The sequence below is a fragment of the Dermacentor albipictus genome, chromosome 3 (genome assembly GCF_038994185.2).
Source record: "Dermacentor albipictus isolate Rhodes 1998 colony chromosome 3, USDA_Dalb.pri_finalv2, whole genome shotgun sequence".
In the NCBI taxonomy this organism is placed as follows: domain Eukaryota; kingdom Metazoa; phylum Arthropoda; class Arachnida; order Ixodida; family Ixodidae; genus Dermacentor; species Dermacentor albipictus.
Window position 1 is genome coordinate 162,962,329 of NC_091823.1, and position 20,554 is coordinate 162,982,882.

At 44.7% G+C, this 20,554-nt stretch overlaps 1 long non-coding RNA gene across 5 annotated transcripts in view; it reads right to left on the reverse strand.

Moving 5' to 3' along the window:
* LOC135905170 (uncharacterized) overlaps positions 1-20,554 on the reverse strand; it is a 105,736-nt gene that overhangs the window by 6,734 nt on the left and 78,448 nt on the right. The window contains exons 1-4 of one of the 5 annotated variants that reach the window (XR_010565346.2): positions 9,622-16,773; positions 8,770-8,854; positions 8,347-8,490; positions 4,475-4,780 (exon numbers count right to left, since the gene is read on the reverse strand). This is a non-coding gene — a long non-coding RNA (uncharacterized lncRNA). Of the gene's footprint in view, positions 1-680; positions 1,116-4,474; positions 4,781-8,346; positions 8,491-8,769; positions 16,774-20,554 lie in introns of those variants that run through there. The other 4 variants (XR_011512962.1, XR_010565345.2, XR_011512961.1 and 1 more) reach the window with 4 other exon arrangements.

Sequence of the window (20,554 nt, forward strand, 5' to 3'; positions counted from 1 at the left end):
AGTAGTTAAGGATGCCAAGAGAGGGGTTCGTCCCGTAGTGGACATAAAAAATGGCTGATGATGATGACGATTCTCATTTAGCAATGATGCACTGTGGCAGCGATTTTCAGCACAAAGGCAAGAGGACGTGAGGAGACTGTAGTAGGAAAATGATTGGACATCAGTTATACATTCTTAGCAGTGTACTGGAGATATGCATACACCTGCTCATGTTTATCACCATACCATTTGCTTAGAGGATAAAATATGCTTTTCAGAATTACTTGAACATCACCATGTTTAAGTGGATCCATACAAATGTTTAATTTCTGTTCTAATCTTTGTAATAGATTCCCGAGTTATTTCTGTCACTCTAAAGGTATGTACAACCTTTGTGTCAAATAATATACCCAGACAATCAGCCTATCCTGCTTGCATATTCCCATCAAGATTGCAATGTTACACTGATAATGCACATGTTGTTCATGACCTGGAAGTACTAGGTACCCAGCGTTAGAGGTGTACGTAACACACAGAAGCATTATTGTTACGTGACAAGACAAGTGAAGGGGCACTAGCTTTTTTTAAAGCTTAACACAACAGAGCCTGCAGGTGTGATGTAAATGTAACGAATAGATTTCTTTACTGTGAACCCATAAACTGTGACATGAGGCTTTAGCCTTGCAACTTTCATAGCTCACCATCACTGAATTGTTAGACATGTCTGCTCCCGTAGCCGCTTGACAAATGCTTATTTGGACACCCCAGGGAGATTCCATTGCCGAGGAAACTCCCCAGCACTGCTACAAAAGTATTCTGCGAAAAGGTTCCTGGCAGCTGCCGCATTACCAAGGTAGTTCCTGCAATGTGTTGCCTTTATTGAGAAGAAGTGGGGTTCCGAGTTGTTTCCTGATGCTTGTTGGACACCTTGTCGCCACTATCCTGCGACGAGGTTATCAAAGCTGTCCTCTGTATCGGTGAACTTGTGTGACTGTGGGTTGTGGACAGTGAGAAAATTGTGCAGATTACAAGCAGCCTTGATAACGAAGTCCACATTCTTCGGTTTCAAGTGGATGGTACATAGCAGAATTCTCCATCTGGCCGCCGTTATCCCAGATGTGTTCTCTGCACAGTGCCTGGGGGGAAATTGAAACACCTTGAATGCCAATTTTAAAGAATACAAATACAGTTGAATCCCGCCACAACGAATACCGCTACAACGAATAATTCTTAATTCGCCGTCAGTATTTCATAGAAATTAATGCCCTAAGTTTCTCTGCACAATGAGTCATTTTTGGGGAGCGTTTCCGCTTCAACGAAATTTTAACGGTCAAAATCGAAACCGAAACAATTGTTATTGGCAAAAGAAAACTGATTTACGTGAACAAATCCCGTGATTGTCGTTTCACCATTGTGGTATTAGTTATCAGTTCAGCACATGCCTATGACGTAAGACTGTCAATGCTATAGAAGCAGAGATGCTCTCGAATAAAGCACATTCGTTCCTGCCCTGGCTTCCTGCGTCATAGTCTTTCCTTGGCCACAACAGAACAATTGGTGACAAAGATGGGATGATGCTACAATTCTGAACCAAGCACCGGCGCAGCTGTTGCGGCGCGACAGATGGCTGGGCCACCATCCGAAGGCAAACATTTAAATATGGCAATCCCTGTAGCTTCGCAACGTTTCGGAAGCATGCCAGAGTTTAACCCAAGAAGCGAGGATATCAAGTCGTATTTCGAGAGGTTTGAAAATTTTGTGGCACTTAACGAGGTTCAGGAGACAAAGAAGTTGAGGTTGTTCTTGAGCGTAATAGGCAGCACAGTGCACAGAGAGCTGAAGAAAATTTTAGTTCCTGACAGCCCTACTAACAAGACCTTCTCGGAAATAGCGTACTAGAACAACACTTCAGCCCAGAGTATTCAGTAATAGTCGAGCATTGCAAGTTCAACAAGCACACGCAGCAGGAAGGAGAATGCTTCGAAGACTTCATGACGGAGCTTAAACGTCTGGAGCGTAATTGAGAGTTCAAGGTGTTTCTGAATGATGCCTTGAGGGATCGACTAGTGGTAGGATTACGCGACCAAGAGACTCAAAGGATATTGTTCACAACAGAAGACTTAACCTTTGAAAGGCATGAAAGATTGCGCTCGAAAAAGAACTTGCTGCAAGGCAAACAAAGGAGCTGCATTGCCAGGCTGAACGCTCGACTGACATAAATGTGGTAAACGAGGGAAAGCGGAAACGAAAGCCAGGCCGTTGGGGCGTAAAAAAAGAAGGAGGCACAAGCAGACCGTTTGTTAAACCTGCGGGAAAGGGCACAATTCAGACAGGTGCTGGTACCGCAACGCAAAGTGTCGTTCATGTGCAAAGACTGGGCACCTGCAAACGATCTGCCAAGAGCGAAAAAGTCGTCCAGTGAACTATGCTGAAGCGACGGACGAAGAAGCGGATGACTCCGAGACATTTCACGTGTTACTATGCGCATGAGATGGAAAGCGAGGCTACAAAGTTTCCGTGCAGATTGAAGGAAAGCCAGTTTCTATGCTTTTGGATATGGGTGCAGCTGTCACGTTTATGCCTGAAAGTGTTTTCAGAGAATGGTTTCCGCGGACTGAATGCAAGCCAAGGCCAGTTTTGAAAACGTATACAAGTGAGCCTGTAAAGCTGCAAGGGAAGGCGACCGTAACCGTTGAGCATAATGGCTGCATAACTGAGCTTCCATTGCATATAGCAGAGGACCAGGGTAAGGCTATGCCTACACTTCTAGGACAGGATTGGCTAGAAAAGTTGCAACTTGACTGGAAAACCGTCAGTGGTGCCACAGAAAACGCTGGTGTCAATTCTCTGCGCGAAATATTTCTGGAAGTTTTCTGCACAACACCGGGTGGGAGTAGTTTCGAATTTCTAAGCCAAAATATCCACAGAACCAAACTGTATGCCTGTGTGTTGCAAAGCCAGGTCCATGCCTTTGGCTACTAAAGAAATAGTCAGCGAAGAACTTTGGAAGCTAGAAAGTCAAGGCGTCTTAAGAACAGGTACCACCAGCAAGTGGGTGACTCCCATTGTACTGGTTTCGAAGCGTGGTGGCAGAATCAGAATTTGCAGTGACTACAAAGTACCAATCAATCAAGTGCTAAAGACCGATTGTTACCCTCTCCCGCTTCCTGAGGATTTATACTCGATGCTAGCCGGTGGTAAGGTATGTTGTGTGCTGGATTTGTCCTCTGCGTACCAGCAAGTGCCTCTTAGTGAAGATTCTAAGCCACTGCTCATGATAAATATACATCAAGGCTTGTACAAAATTCAAAGGCTTCCATGTGTAATTGTGCGCGCACCAGATATATTTCAGGCCATGATGGATCAAGCTCTACAAGGAATTCCCAAAGTCGGGTGCTATATAGAAGACGTCACCATCATGGGAAACAGTGCAGAAGATTGCTACACAACTACCACAAGAGTTCTCAAGAGACTTAGCGAGCACAACAGAACGCTGAGAGAGGAAAAATGCAAGTTTTTTCGTGATTCAGTAGTCCACCTAGGCCACGAGGTTTTGAAAGAGGGCATCGAACCCACCGCTGAAAAGATAAAAGCAGTACGAGATGCCTCAGAGCCCAGCAACATCACAGAAGTGAGGGCTTACTATGGTCTTCTAAACTTCTATGGCAAGTTTTTGCGGAATTTGGCAACTGTGGTAGCTACTCTTTATGAGCTTCTTCAAAAAGATCACACGTGGAAATGGACGCAACAGTGCAAAAAGACCTTCGAAACAACTAAGTAAATAATTCTCAACAGGGAAGTATTAGCCTTCTAAGACGTCACAAAGCCACTCGGACTTAGTTGCGAATCTTCCGCTTATGGCTTGGGAGCAACTGCTTGGAAAGTGAGCAACATGGCCGACATTTTAAGCAACTTCGTGCCGGCAGACATCTACAAAGCCGATGAGACTGGGCTATTCTACGAGATATTGCCGGCCAGGATGCTCGACTTCAAGGGGCAGCGCTGTCACGGCAGCAAACACAGCAAAAAGCGTGTGACAGTGCTGCTTTGCACAAACATGGATGGGTCTGACAAGCGTCCGCCATTAGTCCTTGAAAAAGTGCCAAGCCGCACTGTTTCAATGGATCCCATAGCCTACCCATGCAGTACAAGGCGAACAACAAGTCATGGATGACCCGCGCTATTTTCACAGAGTGGATGGTGGCATTCGACCGCGACATGAAGCGGCAGGACCGTAAAGTTTGCTTGCTTCTGGACAATTGTGGGTGATAAAATTATGCCAACTAGCACAAGTTTCAGTTGTCTTTCTGCTGTCTCAAATCCTGCAAAATTATAATGAATACAGTGGAATGCAAAAAAACCTTGCATAATTTTTAGAACTTATTACTGCAATAACTGCAAGGGTGGTCTCCACAAACTAAGATAATCGGTCTTGTATGTTGCTTACTTTGCCTGTTACGTGTAATAGTGACATGAGGGATTGAATGCCACATACCTTGCTCGGCTTAGCCTATATTTGAAGACCCGTCTTTCATCATCAAGCTGCCTGGCTGGATAAGGACGAAGAAAATCCTCTCTCAGCTGAAAAGCCTCGTCGCCTACGAAGGCATATGGTGCATTTGTTGCAGAGCCAGGAAGCCAACTTAGTGATGGGATATCCAAGTCTCCTTGAGTGAGGGCACGTCCAAACAGAATTTTTGAGTGGCCCACCATCACTGATGCGACCCTCGGCTCCCACATCGATGAGGGTGTACTTGCAGTCACTGTCGACCACAGCCATTAGGACCACAGAGAATGTGCCCTGCAATTATGAGCACATAGCACACAATCAATACAAGTGCAATAATTGTGACAGCTGCACCTTTATAATATCAGTATATCTCATTGAAGTGCAAAAGCAGCTGCCCATATTGTGAAGCCTAGAATCCCCGTAGAACAGTTTGTGTAAAATTTCATCTTAATGCATGATTGAGGAAGTAAAAACATCTCGCACCAAGTGCATCCATTCTCCTGTCTTTGTGATTGTTGTCTGCATGTCAGTAAATGGTTATTACATGTGCAAAGTAATGGCAAGTTTATTGAGCGACTTGAAAGTAATCACAGTTGATAAATGGTCTCTGGCAGTAGCACTTATACAAGCACTTGAAATGTTAAACGTCCTTAGTCACCTGATGCCAAGAATCAATTCCAGAGAAGTAATTGTTAACCCTTTTTGCATGGTGTCCACTGTAGTGGACAAATTTCTGCGATTTTTAGAGCAAGTTCAGTGTACGCCAGGTGTTCCTGTGCATGCTGGTCACTACAGTGGACAAAAAAGGTGCGTTTTAGATGCGCTAGATGGCGCCACCATACTGCGGCTGCCTCGAAATTTTGCTACGAAGATGGCTGCCCCCTGCTCGAGCGGGTAAGTGACGTTTGTCTTCACTTTTTGGCTTACCATTCGCACATTTCCCTAATTTGCGATGTATAATTATGCGGAAACAAGAAAAGAGATACTGTTAGGTACGCGCCATTGATATTACGACTGAGTAAAACATGGGTCAGTTTTCCGAACAACTTCTTTCAAATGTCCACTGTGGTGGACACCATGCATGGCGGGAAAACGACATGCCCATGTGAGGCTTTTCGTAAGGGTTTGCTGCTGCTGCTCAGATTTGAGTGCATTATTTATTATGTTCTATATAGTTTTTAAAGCGGCTTTACTTTGTTCTCATTAGGAGGATTCCGGCTTCAAAGAAGAAATTAACCGATGCGGAAATCGATAAACTATTGGATGTCCCGTTGCCACGGGACCAGGTGAATGCGCTACTTGGAGAAGACTTGCCATCTGGTAGTGACGATGATCGCCTTGACAGTGAAGATGATAGCCAGAACGAAGTAGAAGTGGACAGATGGAGTGATATAACCGATAGCAGTGCGAGTGAGGAGGAAGACGTTGACAGCGATGCTGAAGGCGAGGGCGCACCAAAACCGCGTCGCATTCAGAAGGAAAAGCCGAAGGTATGGCGTTGGGACAAGAGAGATATTCGTCACTGCACCAAAGTGCACAACGAGCTGAAGCCTAAGGCTGCAGCTGTTGAAGGCAAAACTGCACTGAAAATGTTCAAGCTCATGTATGGTGAGGATCTCATTGAGCTGCTAACATTTGAATCTAACAGGCACAGAATATCTAATCGTCCAAAAATGAAGGTGATAACAAAGAATGAAATGGAGGTTTTTTTGGGCATATGCATGTACATGTCAATAGTCGACATCTCCTTTAGGCGTTCGTACTGGTCCTCAAACACTAGGCAGGACATGGTTGCTGACGCAATGACGGTGAACAGATGGGAGGAAATATTATGAGTTCTTCACCTCAACGATGCTGCTTTAGAAAAGAAGAGTTCTGAGGAAGGCTTCGATCGCCTCCAGAAAGTTCGTCCAATGATCGACCAACTGAATGCTTCATTCAAGAATTTGGCTGAACCAGAGTCTTGCCAGGCAATAGATGAGCAGATCATCCCCTTCAAAGGAAGGCACTCGCTAAAGGTGTACATGGCAAACAAGCCAAAAAAATGGGGATACAAAGTCTGGGTAAGGGCCGGTCAGTCCGGGTATGTTCACGAAATAGAGTTTCACGGAGACAACCTGAAGTCCGACCCGCCTGACGCACCCCAGACTATTGGCCCGTCAGGACGCGTAGTGCTGCGCCTTGCCAGAGCTGTACCTCCAAGTACGTTCTTTTTTTTTGACAATTTCTTTGCATCCCCAGAGCTCCTGGCACACCTAAAGGATAAGGGACTGCATGCGACATGCACCCTGCGCAGAAACAGGGCAGCTAAATGCCCGTTGATGCCTGAAAAAGAGCTGAGAAAACAAGGCAGGGGCTCGTTCGACTACAAAGTCGATAGAGAGCATGGCATCATTGTTTGTGAGTGGTACGATAACAGGCTTGTAATGGTGGCCTCAAATGTGCATGGTGTCAACCCACTTGTAAAAGTGAGGCGGTTTGACCGAAAATAAAAAAAACACGTTGAGGTCGAAAGCCCTGCACTAATCGCAAGGTACAATGAAAATATGGGCGGCGTCGACAAGTGTGACATGCTGCTTTCTATGTACCGGACCCACCTCAAGACAAAAAAATGGTACAAAAGAGTCATTTTTCACCTGACCGATTTGGCTGTCGTAAACGCATGGCTGCTATACCACTGTGTTGCAGCAGAGTGTAAGATGCAGCTAAGCCACTTCAAGTTATCGGTGGCGATAGCACTGATCAAGGCAGAATCAAGGACCACTGTTGATGAAACTGATTTTTCTAATGCACTAGCATGCTCAGCCGCAGCGAAACGAAGGCCGCCTGCAAAAGCAAGCTCGGTGTCCGCAGACGTGCGGTACGACAGCGTAAGCCACTTCCCCCGCCAGCAAACGTGTGCAGCACAAAGGTGCAAAATGAATGGCTGCAAGCGGAAGACAACATACCTCTGCGGGAAGTGCAAAGTGTTCTTGTGCATTGACAGCAAAAGTGACTGTTTTTTTTTTTATTTCATAATGAAGAGTAAAGTGCCCTTTTGTTATTGGAAGAACTTTGCCTGGTGGAAAAGGCAAACATAAACATTTTTACTTTCCCCTACCGGAGCTGGTATTCATGTTGTCCACTGTAGTGGACATTCTGTACCTTCCAAAATAAACATTTGAAACAGATGAAAAAAATTTTCCCGTTTTTTCTGATGCAGAAAGACACGAAACAAGAAAAAAATCACAGTTCGCGCACGTAATTATTCTGCATGCAACAAAGGGTTAAGCTTTTTTTTTAAATCTTTTTTGCACTGGTCAAATAATTCTGAATTTGAGGCATCGAGCAGTCATGCTGCTCCCCGTGATCCCTACTGTATATATGAGATTATATCTTGTGATTTATTTGTGTTTATAGCCATTGGTATATAACATGCTTTTGTACATTTACTGCTGTATACATTTTTAATAAAGCACTAGAATATGTTCACCTTTCTTGATTGATTGTGTAGATGTTCTTTGCCACTGTTATATGCATATGATTCGTTTTTTGTTCTTGCTATTCGTGCTTGCTACCACCCTGTCTGCTTTGTAATGTTTGTTCTCCTCCCCCCCCCCCCATATGATGCCATGAGGCGCTATGAGTATGATGTAAACATAATAAAATTTGGGGAATAAAATAGAAAATAAGGCCACAAGCTTAACATTACCTCATGATTCTGATGAACCATTACTTTTTAATAAATGAAATTTATGAGTCATTTGTTCTGCTTTGGCACTGAGTATTTGAAAATGCCTCTCCACCCGTGCAAATTACCAGGTGATCTGAGTAATGTGCTCGTCTGGTCAAATGCAAGTAAACAAAGGTAATGCTACCTTGTAGTTGAAGTAGACGCTGCCAGAGTTAGGAGGGCTAACAATGGCAACGTGTTTGTCGTCCACAGCACCTAGGCAGTTCGGGAACTGCTACCACATCGAAAAGCCCTGGGCCATCTTCTCGCACTCAGCTCTGCTGGGTACCTAAAAGAGTTGCACAGAATCATCAGTGCTCCACTACACCACATAGTAGCTGATTTGATGTCTGCAAATATGGGATGCTGTTTTGAAATATGATCTTAAAAGTTCGAATGATACATGGGAATGATTTGAGGGGAATACGGCAAAGTTGCTTACATGTCATATTCAGAAGAAACAGTTTCAAGAAATTTTTTGTGCAGGGGCTAAAGCAAAAGAAACTAATGTGAGCACTTTTCTAAGTTACTATTCATGAAAAAGCGTGGTGGTGACAGGCGTACTCACTCTTACAAGCCACTCAGTGGATGCAAGGGCAGTGAATTCGCAGTTTCTTTAACAAAGCAAAAATAACAAATTGTGCCAGTGAGCCCTATGAAGAGAGGAAAGGCAAGGAAGATAAATACTGACATAATAAAGATATATGGTTTCGCACTGGATAGTCGTCAATTAAAAGTTTTACGGGGCAGGTAATGAGGCTGCAGGAGCGAATGTTGTCTAGAAAAAGGTTCACGGTCATACTTGCACCCCTCGAACATCCGCATCATTTCTAAACAAAACAGTCACACACAAAAGTTTACGGAGCAGGGGTTTCATGAAAAAGGGGAGTTTCTGCTCTGGTAAGGCACAATGCTTCAAATTCAATGGATCACGGTGTAGCCAGCAAAATCTACTATGGATCGAAGCTCTTAATTAGAGGCTATGTGCATGGGCTTCGCGGAAATGTAGTCATGTGTGGCGATGCACATTGCAGTGCATAGCTGAGTATGTGTACGGGGTGATCATTCTAAGTGTTCTGGAATTTTTGAAAATCGTCTATGGCAGATAGCAGAATCCTTGTCCTTGAGCTGGATTATTCGAAGTTCCGTCCTCGATGCCCCGTTAGCCCCCTTCGGATTACCGGAAGTGCAAGCAAAGATTACTGAATAATGCTATGTTGGTTACACTTAGTACTCGTCCAAATTTCCTCTAAAAAACCAGATTACAAAACTGTATCGCGCTGAGCCTATCACGGACCCATTTTTCATCATTTTGACCAACATTGCAGCAACGACTTCAGTGTCAAGCATGTGCATGTGTATTCGGCAGCTAACTGCCTGGCTTGTTTGTTTCACAGGGAAAAATAACAAAGTTACTTACTACTGTGTAGTAAAGTCCTTCTTGCTTGCGTGCTGCAAACATGGGCCGAACCCACCATCGTTGCGGTTGCCGCTGGTACCGACGTCGCCTTCTCTTCAGCATTAGCAGCAACGTCATCATTTTCATGACAAGCAACACTTTCTTTTTTCTGGACAACCGTCTCATGATTCAACAGTTAGCACAAAGGTCGAAAGCTTGCAGCGCAGTTCGAGGTCTGACACACCATACAACACGCGAGGCGCATAGCACACGAGTGATGCTAAGCCGATGCTGCTGCAGGTTTCGCCAACTCACAACACCCATACTAGGTCGCAATTGAGCTGAATGACCCACAAGGAGTCGTAAAATATGTTTCTGAAATATAAAAACAAATGTTAAACTAAAGTTATTGTGTTTTCTTGCAATATGTAACACATTGCTTAACGTGGCTGTTAAGCGAAGGCTAGGCTGCCTTGAACATGGCAAACTAGCAACACTGCGCCGCCGTGACGAGACGCGTGGCTACGCGCGGCAACTCGTGCATCATTTGGGTGCGCGCCCTCTTCCTCCGTCGGGCGCGACGTCGAGTCAGCGCGGCGTGTGTGGACGCGTTGGAATGCGTACGTCTGGTTGAGCCTTAAGTGTTGACAGGCTATAGATTTGTCAGCTATGATGGCTACGCCGCCTGATGATGCGAGGGCATCATCGTGATCCTTCTGAAAAATACCAGTGACGAAGGAATTGTTTATGTTTAGATTTAACATGAGTCTCTTGGACACAGCACTTTTGGAGTTAGTTCATTAAGAATTTCTTGGACATCATCGAGGTTGCAAAGCAGGCCTCTGATATTCCACTGAATAATCAGTGTATCCATATTAAAATAAATGCTGTGCTACGTGTCAGAGAATGAACTTGGTTTAGCTTACAGTGCCCTTTTCGGGCTCTGTAATTGGAGTTTTGTCTCTTCTGGAGCGGTCGACAAAATCGCGCTGCTCCTTAAGTGTCAACTGCGCCTCTGACTGGGTGTTGTGTCCATGGCCACTTGAGAGGCACTGGACACGAGCTCTTGCGAGCGGTGTGTTTTCCGTGAAGACAAGGCCTTGGAGCCCACCGTCCTGGTGGTTGGTGGGTTTTTCTTGACCTCTGAGCTGGGCTGACTGGTGCCAGCACTAGCAGAGGCCTCCACTGTGGTCGAATTCGAGAGAGGTAGGGCAGCCTTCGCTGCTCCCACCATGGGGGTGGGTGGCGTTGCCGCACGCCCGCTACACGTGGTGGTGGCGTCCGCCAAGTGCCATTGTGGTACTGCCCCCCGATGTACCACTTTAGCGAAAGATGCGCTCTGTGCAAATGTTGGAGATACATTGTCTTGCCTCTGTGAAAGTTATGTTTTCTTTTACCTTCATCGCAATTATTTCTTTTTCTTTTTTCCAGACTGCGCATGATCGAGAATATCTCGGGTGGCCACCATTACAATTGCTACAACGGGACTCAGCCTTACAGTCATCAGCAGAGTGATCATTGATGCCGCATTTCGCACAGGTTAGCCGCCCTCGGCAGCTCTGGGAAGCATGACCAAACCTCTGGCATGTAAAACAACGTCGCGGGTTTGGGATGTACAGTCGTACTCTGATTTTGGTATATCCAGTTTCTAATGTCTCTGGTAACCTGCTAGAGCCAAAGATAGCAATCAAGGTGTTATAGGAAAAGTTGGGTTTCTTTTTGAACACACACCATACACTCAGTGACAACCTAATAATTATACAGAAGCTCCACCCGCAAAACCAGAGTGCATTTGCCCTCTGCACCTCACCTTTCTTAAGCATAGAGCTCAAGAGAGATGAAGCAGGACTTTGATTTGGGCGAGTTGGTTCACAATTAGTTGGGGAATGCAGCGCAAAGAGCACAGGGACAAATAAAACATGGAACATTAGACGAGCACTGTCTAATGTTCCGTGCACAAAATATGTCTGTAAGGATGCGTGTTGATGCCAATAAATAAGTTTGAAGTATATGCCCTGAGTATCTAATATCCGCAGTTATTCCTTGTCTCACGCGCTATGATTCACCTACTATACAATAACTGCTACCTCCGTTCATCTGTACAGCAAAGTAATTTTCGACTACATCCACTGAGAAAATGCTGCAAGATTGGCTTAATATTGCTAGCATGGTCAAAAATAATTCAGACTGTAAGCAATGAATGTGTGAAAAATAAATTATGGTGTTTAATGTGCCAAAACCATAATCACATTATGAGGCACGCCGTAGTGGGTTACTCCAGATTAATTTTGGCCACTTGGGATTCTTTAACATGCAGCTAAATCTAAGTACACCGGTGTCTTTTCACTTCACCTTCATCGAAATGCGGCCACCATGGCCAGATGTGGGAAAACCACTGAAAAACAAATTTTAAAGGTATTACGAGGACCCTAAATCATAAACAAACTAAATAGTGCACGCTACATTATAACACAGAATCCTGAATGCTAATGCACCTTTGAATAACAACTGCGGTGTGCGTGCTACTCACCTTGTATACAATTTGATTGCTTCTTGTTTTTCTTTTTTTTTTAGTTATGCACATTACTTTACACAGAGTCCTCAGCTACTTCTGTAACCTCTTAAGCTCTAAAAATAAGTTATGGAGCTAATCATTTCAAGTGAACACAGGGGTTATGAGGGGCACTGTAGTCACAAAGTTTCTTACAGAAATGTCTAGAGAGAACCCCGACACTATTGTCACTGGAAGCTGCAAGTATGGCAGTTCAGCCAGAATGAGAATGACAGTGTAACGACTAGTAGTACATACATTTGCATAAACTTTGTCCTTGTGACTTCAAATGGCTTAGTGACTTGACGAGTTTATCCTACTCAACAAAACATTGCTTTATAAATACAATTCACTATCATTAAGCATTTGAACAAAGATGTATTAGCTTGCAGTGTTTAGAAAACTAGTAAACTAGTATGATGGTGTGGACATTTAGAAAGTGAAATAAGCAACTCCACAAGACTACTTAAAGCCACAAGCACAAACACTAGACAAATACAGGTACTGCCCAATGTTCTCACAGCAGCTGAATGAACGCAGCACTATAGTTCCCTCTAGGAATTCTTGTCGGAAAATATGGCTGTAGTGGGGAGGGCATCTGATTAATCTTGAACACCGGGGTTTCTTTAATGTGGACACAAATCATGGAACATAAGTGCTTCAACACTCAGGCCTTCAGCAGTGAGACTGCTGCGCCCAGCATCACACTTGTAATCTCATGCTGACCTTATAACCTTAAATTCAAGTAGTTTACTTTTTTTTAGAATGGAAGTACCACATCTCCCAACAAAAGACAAATACATGTTTATCAAGCAAATAAACCATGTCTGCCCTGTTCGTCCTTTCTTCATCTTGTGTTCCATCAACTTTGCGCTGTTCCCCTACTTTTGCACCATGAGCCAACTAGTACAAGCCACAACCCTAATATAAACCATACTACCATGTACTTAATGATGACGGTGCCAAGTGTAATTTTCCTGTTTGAACACATGAAAAATGAAAAAAATAAATATGGCTTGTAAGCAACCATCCCTAAATTGATTTCAATAATGTTATTTAAAAAAATTATACATCTATTCAACTTAACCTTTTAATACAGACAATCAAATATTTTTTAATGCTTCTGAATGCAGTCTTTTTTGTCACCATGAAGTGCCTAATCAAACGTACAGGGTCTTGCTTAACACATCCACTGTGACGTTGGTTACTCTCCCTGTACAGAACTGAGCATGCTGGTAATTGTTATGGTGCAGAAGCAACAGCATTGTGAAATATAAATGAAGACAAAAACATTCCTGTTACACTTGATTACAAATGGCTTGAAGAAGCTGTAGCTGAGCAGAAATTATGTGGACATTCGTTTAATCAATAGAGACTGTGTGAATGTCTGCAAAGTACTTGATGGGCCATGGATGGCCCATGTTTGTACCAACCGTTGGAGCTGTGATATCTACACTATTCCATGTAACCCAGCAGCAAAAATTTCTCTGTTTTTCACTGGAACACAACAGCAAAACAGCAGCAAACAAATGGTACCCTAGTACACCTGCCAGCAGAGTGTGGTACAGCAAAGTAGCAGTAGACATGTTCTCCCATCATGCTTGCACAAATACACCGATAATATCTGGCATAGTCAAAAGAGTAAGTGGTGTGCTTATAGCTTCGAGACAATTTGACATGATGGCTCTTCTGTATTTTTACTATGGGAATGACTAGACATGCGGGACGAAGTGCTTCCACATGCTGTAGAAAGCTGATGAAACAGCATGCCAAATTAAAAAAATAAAAGGTGCACTGAGTTCTATGTGTCCATTATTGGCAGCAACCACACTCGGGAGGTCAAGGTTATAAAGCAAATACAGCAGACACTTTCTGCAACAAATGTCAGGCAAACCATAAAATGTGATATGTCATTCATAAACACTGGTCACAAGCGAAGTATATCGACTCCCAAGCATCCTATGAAAATGATAGGTGGAATTTCCTATAAAAATTCACAACATATCTGAAGTATAGGCCTCAATAAAGTGTTTCTTTTAATTCAACAAATGCTTGCATCTCTCCATAAAGCATTGTATATAATTTGGTGATGGCCTATAAAGCAACGTGGGTTACCAGTTAATTAAGCAGCGTGGGCACAAAACGCCTTAATGTAATTCTAATTAGACATGCAAAACACTAACCAAAAGCACTGTGGTATGAGTGTGTGATAAAACTTAGCGTGTAATAAAACTGCGGTGTTCAGACTCTTTATGTAAAAAAATTATCGAGCTCGATCGTGTTCGAAAGTTGCCGTGTGAAGCCGGTATAATTCATGTGATAACATGTGAAAAGCTGGAACATACGGGTTCACATGCGTAGTTGTGATTATCTTACATATACATATTTCACTGGGAGTCACGTGCGGTTGACGAGACCACAATTAAATGCTGCTTTGAGCTTTGAGAACGCTAATAAACATCAGAATCGTGGTCGCACTATGTTAACGAACACGAAGACGTGCGACATCGTCTGTCGCCAATCTACCCGACATACAAACAGTGCACATGGAAAATGTGCATTAAGACCACACAGATATCAAAAGCAAACAATGCTAAGAGAGGGAATAAACAGAAGGCATACGAAGGCGCTCACCAACGCACGTAATTCCACACACACATGATGAAGGCAATTCAAACAGATCGTTGCACAACACCTGCTCGTTGTTTAAGCAACTAGTTGCCACCAAACGTGCGTTGAAGACATTTCGAAACTAAAAATCCTTGCACCATTTTTGCTAGTGCACTACCGCACAAAGATGCACAATTTGTGAACTTGTACACTGCCGTGATCTGGTTCACAGTGGTGCCATAGAATAAAGAACCAATGTGCTGGGGATTGAATGGAACAATGGAACATTCATGTCTGAAAAATTTTGCTATGCTCCTCGCGCCATACTTGCACTGCGATGTTTGCGCATGTTGCAAAAAGCAGAAGCCAAAGCCAGGCTCGTATCCAGGCGAGACCGCAAGTTTTGGGACGTTTTCGAATATTTAAGGGCCCCGCAGGGGCGTCTGCGTCAGCAGGCGTTTGGTGTGTTGCGACACCACGTACCCGAGCACACGAGGGTTGGACCCTCCCGCGTGCAACTGTGCGCGGCTTAGCCGTGTCTGGGGAAAGGGGGATCCTGGGGGTTGAGCCGATGCCGGGTGTTTAGACCTTCAAGGCCCCCCGGCGGAGGCAACACACCTCTTCGGCCTCTGCTTCACATAGACGGCACCCCCGGACTGACCCACCTGGGGGAAATAGGTAGTTGCCTTTTCCTTTCTCTTTCTCTCACTTTTAACCTTTCCTGTCCTCTCTTTATTTTCGTATTACTTCCGGCTTCGTAGGCAGCGAGGGTTAACCTTGTGCACTATATCCAGTCTTGGCTATATGTATTTGGTTATAGTGGGGTTGTACCGCTGGCGTGTGCAGAACTGAATATTTCCGTCCTGTGTCGTCCCCTGGTTGGGCTCCATGGTGGGCGGCGGCCATCCCTGCCAAAAACACCACACTTCTAATGGCCACTTCTTTTCCCTGACTACCTGATCGCCCTCAGAAACGAGGGCACACCGAAGATATTTTCCAATTTCTTGGAAACCAACTGCCAAACTTTCCCCGATTCCATGTAATTCATTCAAACAAACCTGAAAAGACCATGGGAATGATTTCTCTTTTCCTCGTGTCCAAGTATCTCACTGAAACTCTTGGAACAGGCTATAAAGCATCGAAACTAGCTAGCGGCGATCTCCTTTTGGAACTCCGCAATCCAAAACAGTTTGAAAACCTTCCTAAAGCTGAGTCGTTTGGGGAAATCCCAGTAACAGTAACTACACAACGAACTATGAACACCAGTCGTGGTGCTGTTTCTGACGATGATTTGATGGAGCTCACAGAAGCCGAACTGTTGGAAGGCTGGAGTGAGCAAAACGTGATCAATGTTAAAAGAATCATGCTAAGGCGCGACGGCAAGGAGATAAAAACCAAGCATCTTGTACCGACTTTCTCTTCAAGCATTCTGCCTGAGACACCAGAGACCAGCTATGTAATGCTACGGGTCAGGCCGCATGTTCCTTCAAATGCCAGTGTTTCGGCCACAGTTCCCAGAACTGCCGAGGCCGGCAGACATGTGCAAAATGTAGTTCCCGTGACCATGCCTCTGAAACGTGCAAAAACGCTCCACACTGCGTGAACTGTGATGGCGAGAATGCCGCATACTCGCGGTCATGCCCGTCTTGGAAAAAAGAAAAAGAAACAGTCACCATCAAAGTAAAAGAAAACATATCATTCAAAGAGGCACGCAGGCGGGTTCCATACCTTCCTAAGGCCAGCTTTGCCGAAGTGGCGCATCAGGGGGCAGCGTCACGACGGCCTCCGGCGGCTGTCCAACCCACAAGCCGTGAGTCGGCAGTTACGCCATCTGCCCCCACGGCGGTTGCAGCTAGCGCTGCTCCGTCAACCCAGCAGACGGGGCCATCGACCCCGAAGGTGGGCGCAGCTGAGGCTGCCCCAACCTCCCCGGCCCCTTCCAGCGCTGGCAACAGCCGGCGCAGCCAAATCCCGCAGGGTGCCCCATCGACCTCCGGGCTGGTGGGCGCAGGGGTCATGCCCTCCAAGGCGGGACTCTCGCTGGTAACTTCCCGCTGGCACGTGTCTGGCGCCTTACAAGAGGCAATGGACACTACACCCATCCTCAAGGTGCACCAAGCGCCTAAGGAGCGGCGAGGCTCCCTTGAACGCTCCAGAAAGGGGAGAACCTCCGTTACAGGGCCTTGAAAGAGCTCTGTAACCTAAGACCTCCGTTTCCATACACACAGCACTTATTTACTTTCAATATGGATACACAAATTATTCAATGGAACGTCAGAGGTCTTCTTAGGAACCTTGATGGCGTGCAAGAGCTTATCCAAAAACACAATCCAAAAGTGCTGTGTCTACAGGGAACACACTTAAAACCACAACACACAAACTTTCTCCGACCGTATGTCAAGTTCTGCAAAGATCGCGATGATGCTGTCGTATCATCAGGCGGTGTTGCCATTTTTATTCATAAGAGTATTTCTTGTCAGCGTTTACAGCTACAAACGCCCCTTGAAGCAGTGGTGGTTCGAGCTGTTCTTCTAAATAAACTCGTCACTATTTGCTCACTTTACGTACCCCCACACTAGAAATTAAACAAACATGAATTTCAGTCCTTTATAGACGAATTGCCTGAACCTTACGTTGTTCTTGGCGACTTCAATGCGCACAGTTACCTGTGGGGCGACTCTCGTATAGATGCGCGAGGTCGTCTTGTTGAACAGTTCCTTTTCTCTTCTGGTGCGTGCCTTCTGAATAAGAAGGAAGCCACATATTACTGTCTTGCAAACAAAACCTTATCTTCAATTGATCTCAGCATAGTTTCCCCGTCCATACTGCCCGAACTCGAATGGAAAGTTACGAACAATCCTTACGGCAGCGACCACTTCCCCATACTCATAAGAACATCTAAAGGAAACGAATATCCTCCACAAGCTCCTAGGTGGAAGATAGACACAGCCGACTGGGAGAAATTTCGAACTCTCACTAGCATCTCATGGGCTGACATGTCTTCTTTAGATATTGATGCTGCTGTGGCGTATCTTACAGCTTTCATAATAGATGCTGCATCAAAATGCATATCCGAAGTGAGTGGTTTGGCATGCAAACGACATGTACTGTGGTGGAACAGCGAATGTAGGATCGCCATTATTACATCCCTCTACACCCGGCTATGTTTCTTGGTAAGGAAGCACTTTTTGACACCAAGGCAGTCCTCAACTATTTAAATGATGTCGTACTACACGTTATACGCCCTCTAAATTCGTAGAGCATCCTCGCTCCAGAGGATGCCACTGCGATAACAGTTTTGCATAGCACGTGCCTCCAGGCCCTTGTTTTTCAAGGGCTCTAAGGAGGCAGTAGTGATCTAGCATTTCCTATAATCTGATATATTTTACCTATCGTATCATTCTTTTTAAATGCATCTAAATGTTCATAGTACAAGTCATAAGTCATCGCCATAATTATATTATACAGATTTTACGCACTTTAGAGCGTAAATTTTTAAGGCCCCTTTACAGCCACGTCACACCAACTTCATCGAACTCATGATTAACACTGCGAAGTCATTACCACGGACATGGCGCTCTTTGGCCATACTTGGCCCTTGCGCCATAAAACATCAAACATTCATTCATTCGAATATTTAAGGGGACCAGTTGTACCTAAGTGTTCCCATATTTTATGCAGAGAAATATGCAAGTGCCTAGCCCATTTGGTCACATGACTTTTGCAACCACGTGACCTGAGGATCCGTCTCCTCGTTTTATTGCGACACTTTAGAACAGAAGCATCTCCCCACAGGCCGGCTGTACCCGGTTTGGAGCCAAACTGGATATGATGTGGGGTCAGGGGTGTACTCCCTGCCCCCAGATAAGTACTTGTACGCCTAGGGAAAGACTCTGCTAGGTGCTGCTGCTAAATCCCTGTGGTTTCTCCCGGCTCACCTAGGTCGACATTCACATAGTCTTGTTAACCCTCGCTGGATCGTGTTCAGTCATGCCGTCCTTGCGCAGTGTCATTGTCGGTGACAGTCAGGTTCCATTCTTAAATAGGTCACGCTTGTGCCTAATTGAGTCTATTAAAACCTGCACATTCAGTTTTGCTGGCTATAATGCAGTGCGGCTGGCGAGAGCGGTTTTCACGATGCATTTCCAGCGGGTCGATTTCGCCGTTCTTTATGTTGGCGGAAACAACCTTGAAAGCAACATAGATCCACAAGAATTATGCGACAACATCAAGGTAAGTCTACTGAAATCACAAAATTCTAAACATCAAGCGCTGATTGTTCTTTAAATTTTAGGCCTTGATTGTTCAACTTCAATGAGACGTGGCCCCCATCATGCTGGTTTTCAAAGTGCTTCCTTGCTGCCTGGAAGATGCTGATGCGAAGCAAAAAATGCAAAAGCGTCGCTTGCTTAACCACAAATTGATGACTACGCTGAAGCGCATGCCGTGTCTGCGGATTTTGAACCACGAGGTATGGACCCCCGTTTTCCAGAGGCATGCCGTTGCATACCGTCCGGTACACATTGGCATATTTTTGACTCAGTTGAAATGTTTCACTTTTTATTGCTGCTGCGGTAGAAATGCAGAGCGTTTGTCGCAGTTGTGTCTTCATTACAGAATCGCGCTACTGCAGTGAACAAAGCAAGTGTTGCGGTAGATACTGTGCGCACTTCACCCTTTGTTGGACGGTTGGAAATATTGGTGCCACATTTAGGGCAACTTTGCTACTCTGTAGTGGTGAAGTATAATTTCTACAATTGATCATGCCTGTGTGGATATATGTTTCTGAATGACTTTAAGCATATTTCTTCATTCATTTCTTCGTCAAACAATGTGATAGAGGGATTGCGCCGATTGTTTACTTTCTTTTCTACAATGTTTAGTTTATTATATTGCCTTTCTTCAAACTACCACAGCAGCAAATGGACTTTTGATCGAAATTCCGTGTTTTCATAATAGGTGGATTTTGGTGCGGTCACATGTCTAAATTTTTCGTGCCCACAGCTACCAAAACAGGTGATCAAATTATTAGCATTTTGAACAAATCGCATTGCTACATATGAGAACTGCATAGCCTTCAAAGATTTTCAAGAAGCATCTTTTTTCTGAGAACCTTTGCGATACTGGAAAGCCCTGAAGAGGTTGCTCATACAAAGCCTGCTAAATAAGTGTAATGAAAACGTGCAAAAACGTCATGTATAATGTAATGGGTACTCTGGCTGTTTCTGATCACATTACAGGTGACCGTGAGTAGGTAGAAATGGGCCTTGAGGCTGTATAGTGGGACGTAATATTCCCACCTTTTGCTATTACAGAGTCATTGCCAGTTTTGAGATTTGACGCTATGTAAAAAATACTTCAGAAAAAAAAAAGCACTTGTAATGTCATGGACACAAAGCGATCTGTTCTCTGCTTCCGTCCATGAAAGGGTTAAAGGGATACGGACACAACAACCGAACGTTTTACGAAAATACTGAAAACGAGACTTCAGTGTGCGAGTACACCGAAAACAAGTAGTCACTTAGCTCATTTTTCAGCGGATGGCTTTATTTTTGGCGTTTTTGTGAGCGCGCGCAATGCCGTCTGGCAGAAGCGAGTTGTAAGGCGAGACGTCACGACACCCTCGTCGGATAGCCAGCCAGCCGGCCAGCCACGGTCATCCAAGGCGCGCCGCCGCCGCCATTGCGAGCATGGATTTGGGTTCTGGTGCCGCTACCAGCGATGAATACACGTCTTAAGACGAGGACCGCTCTTTGGCAAGAAATATAACCGCTTATGGTTACGGGTTTTGCA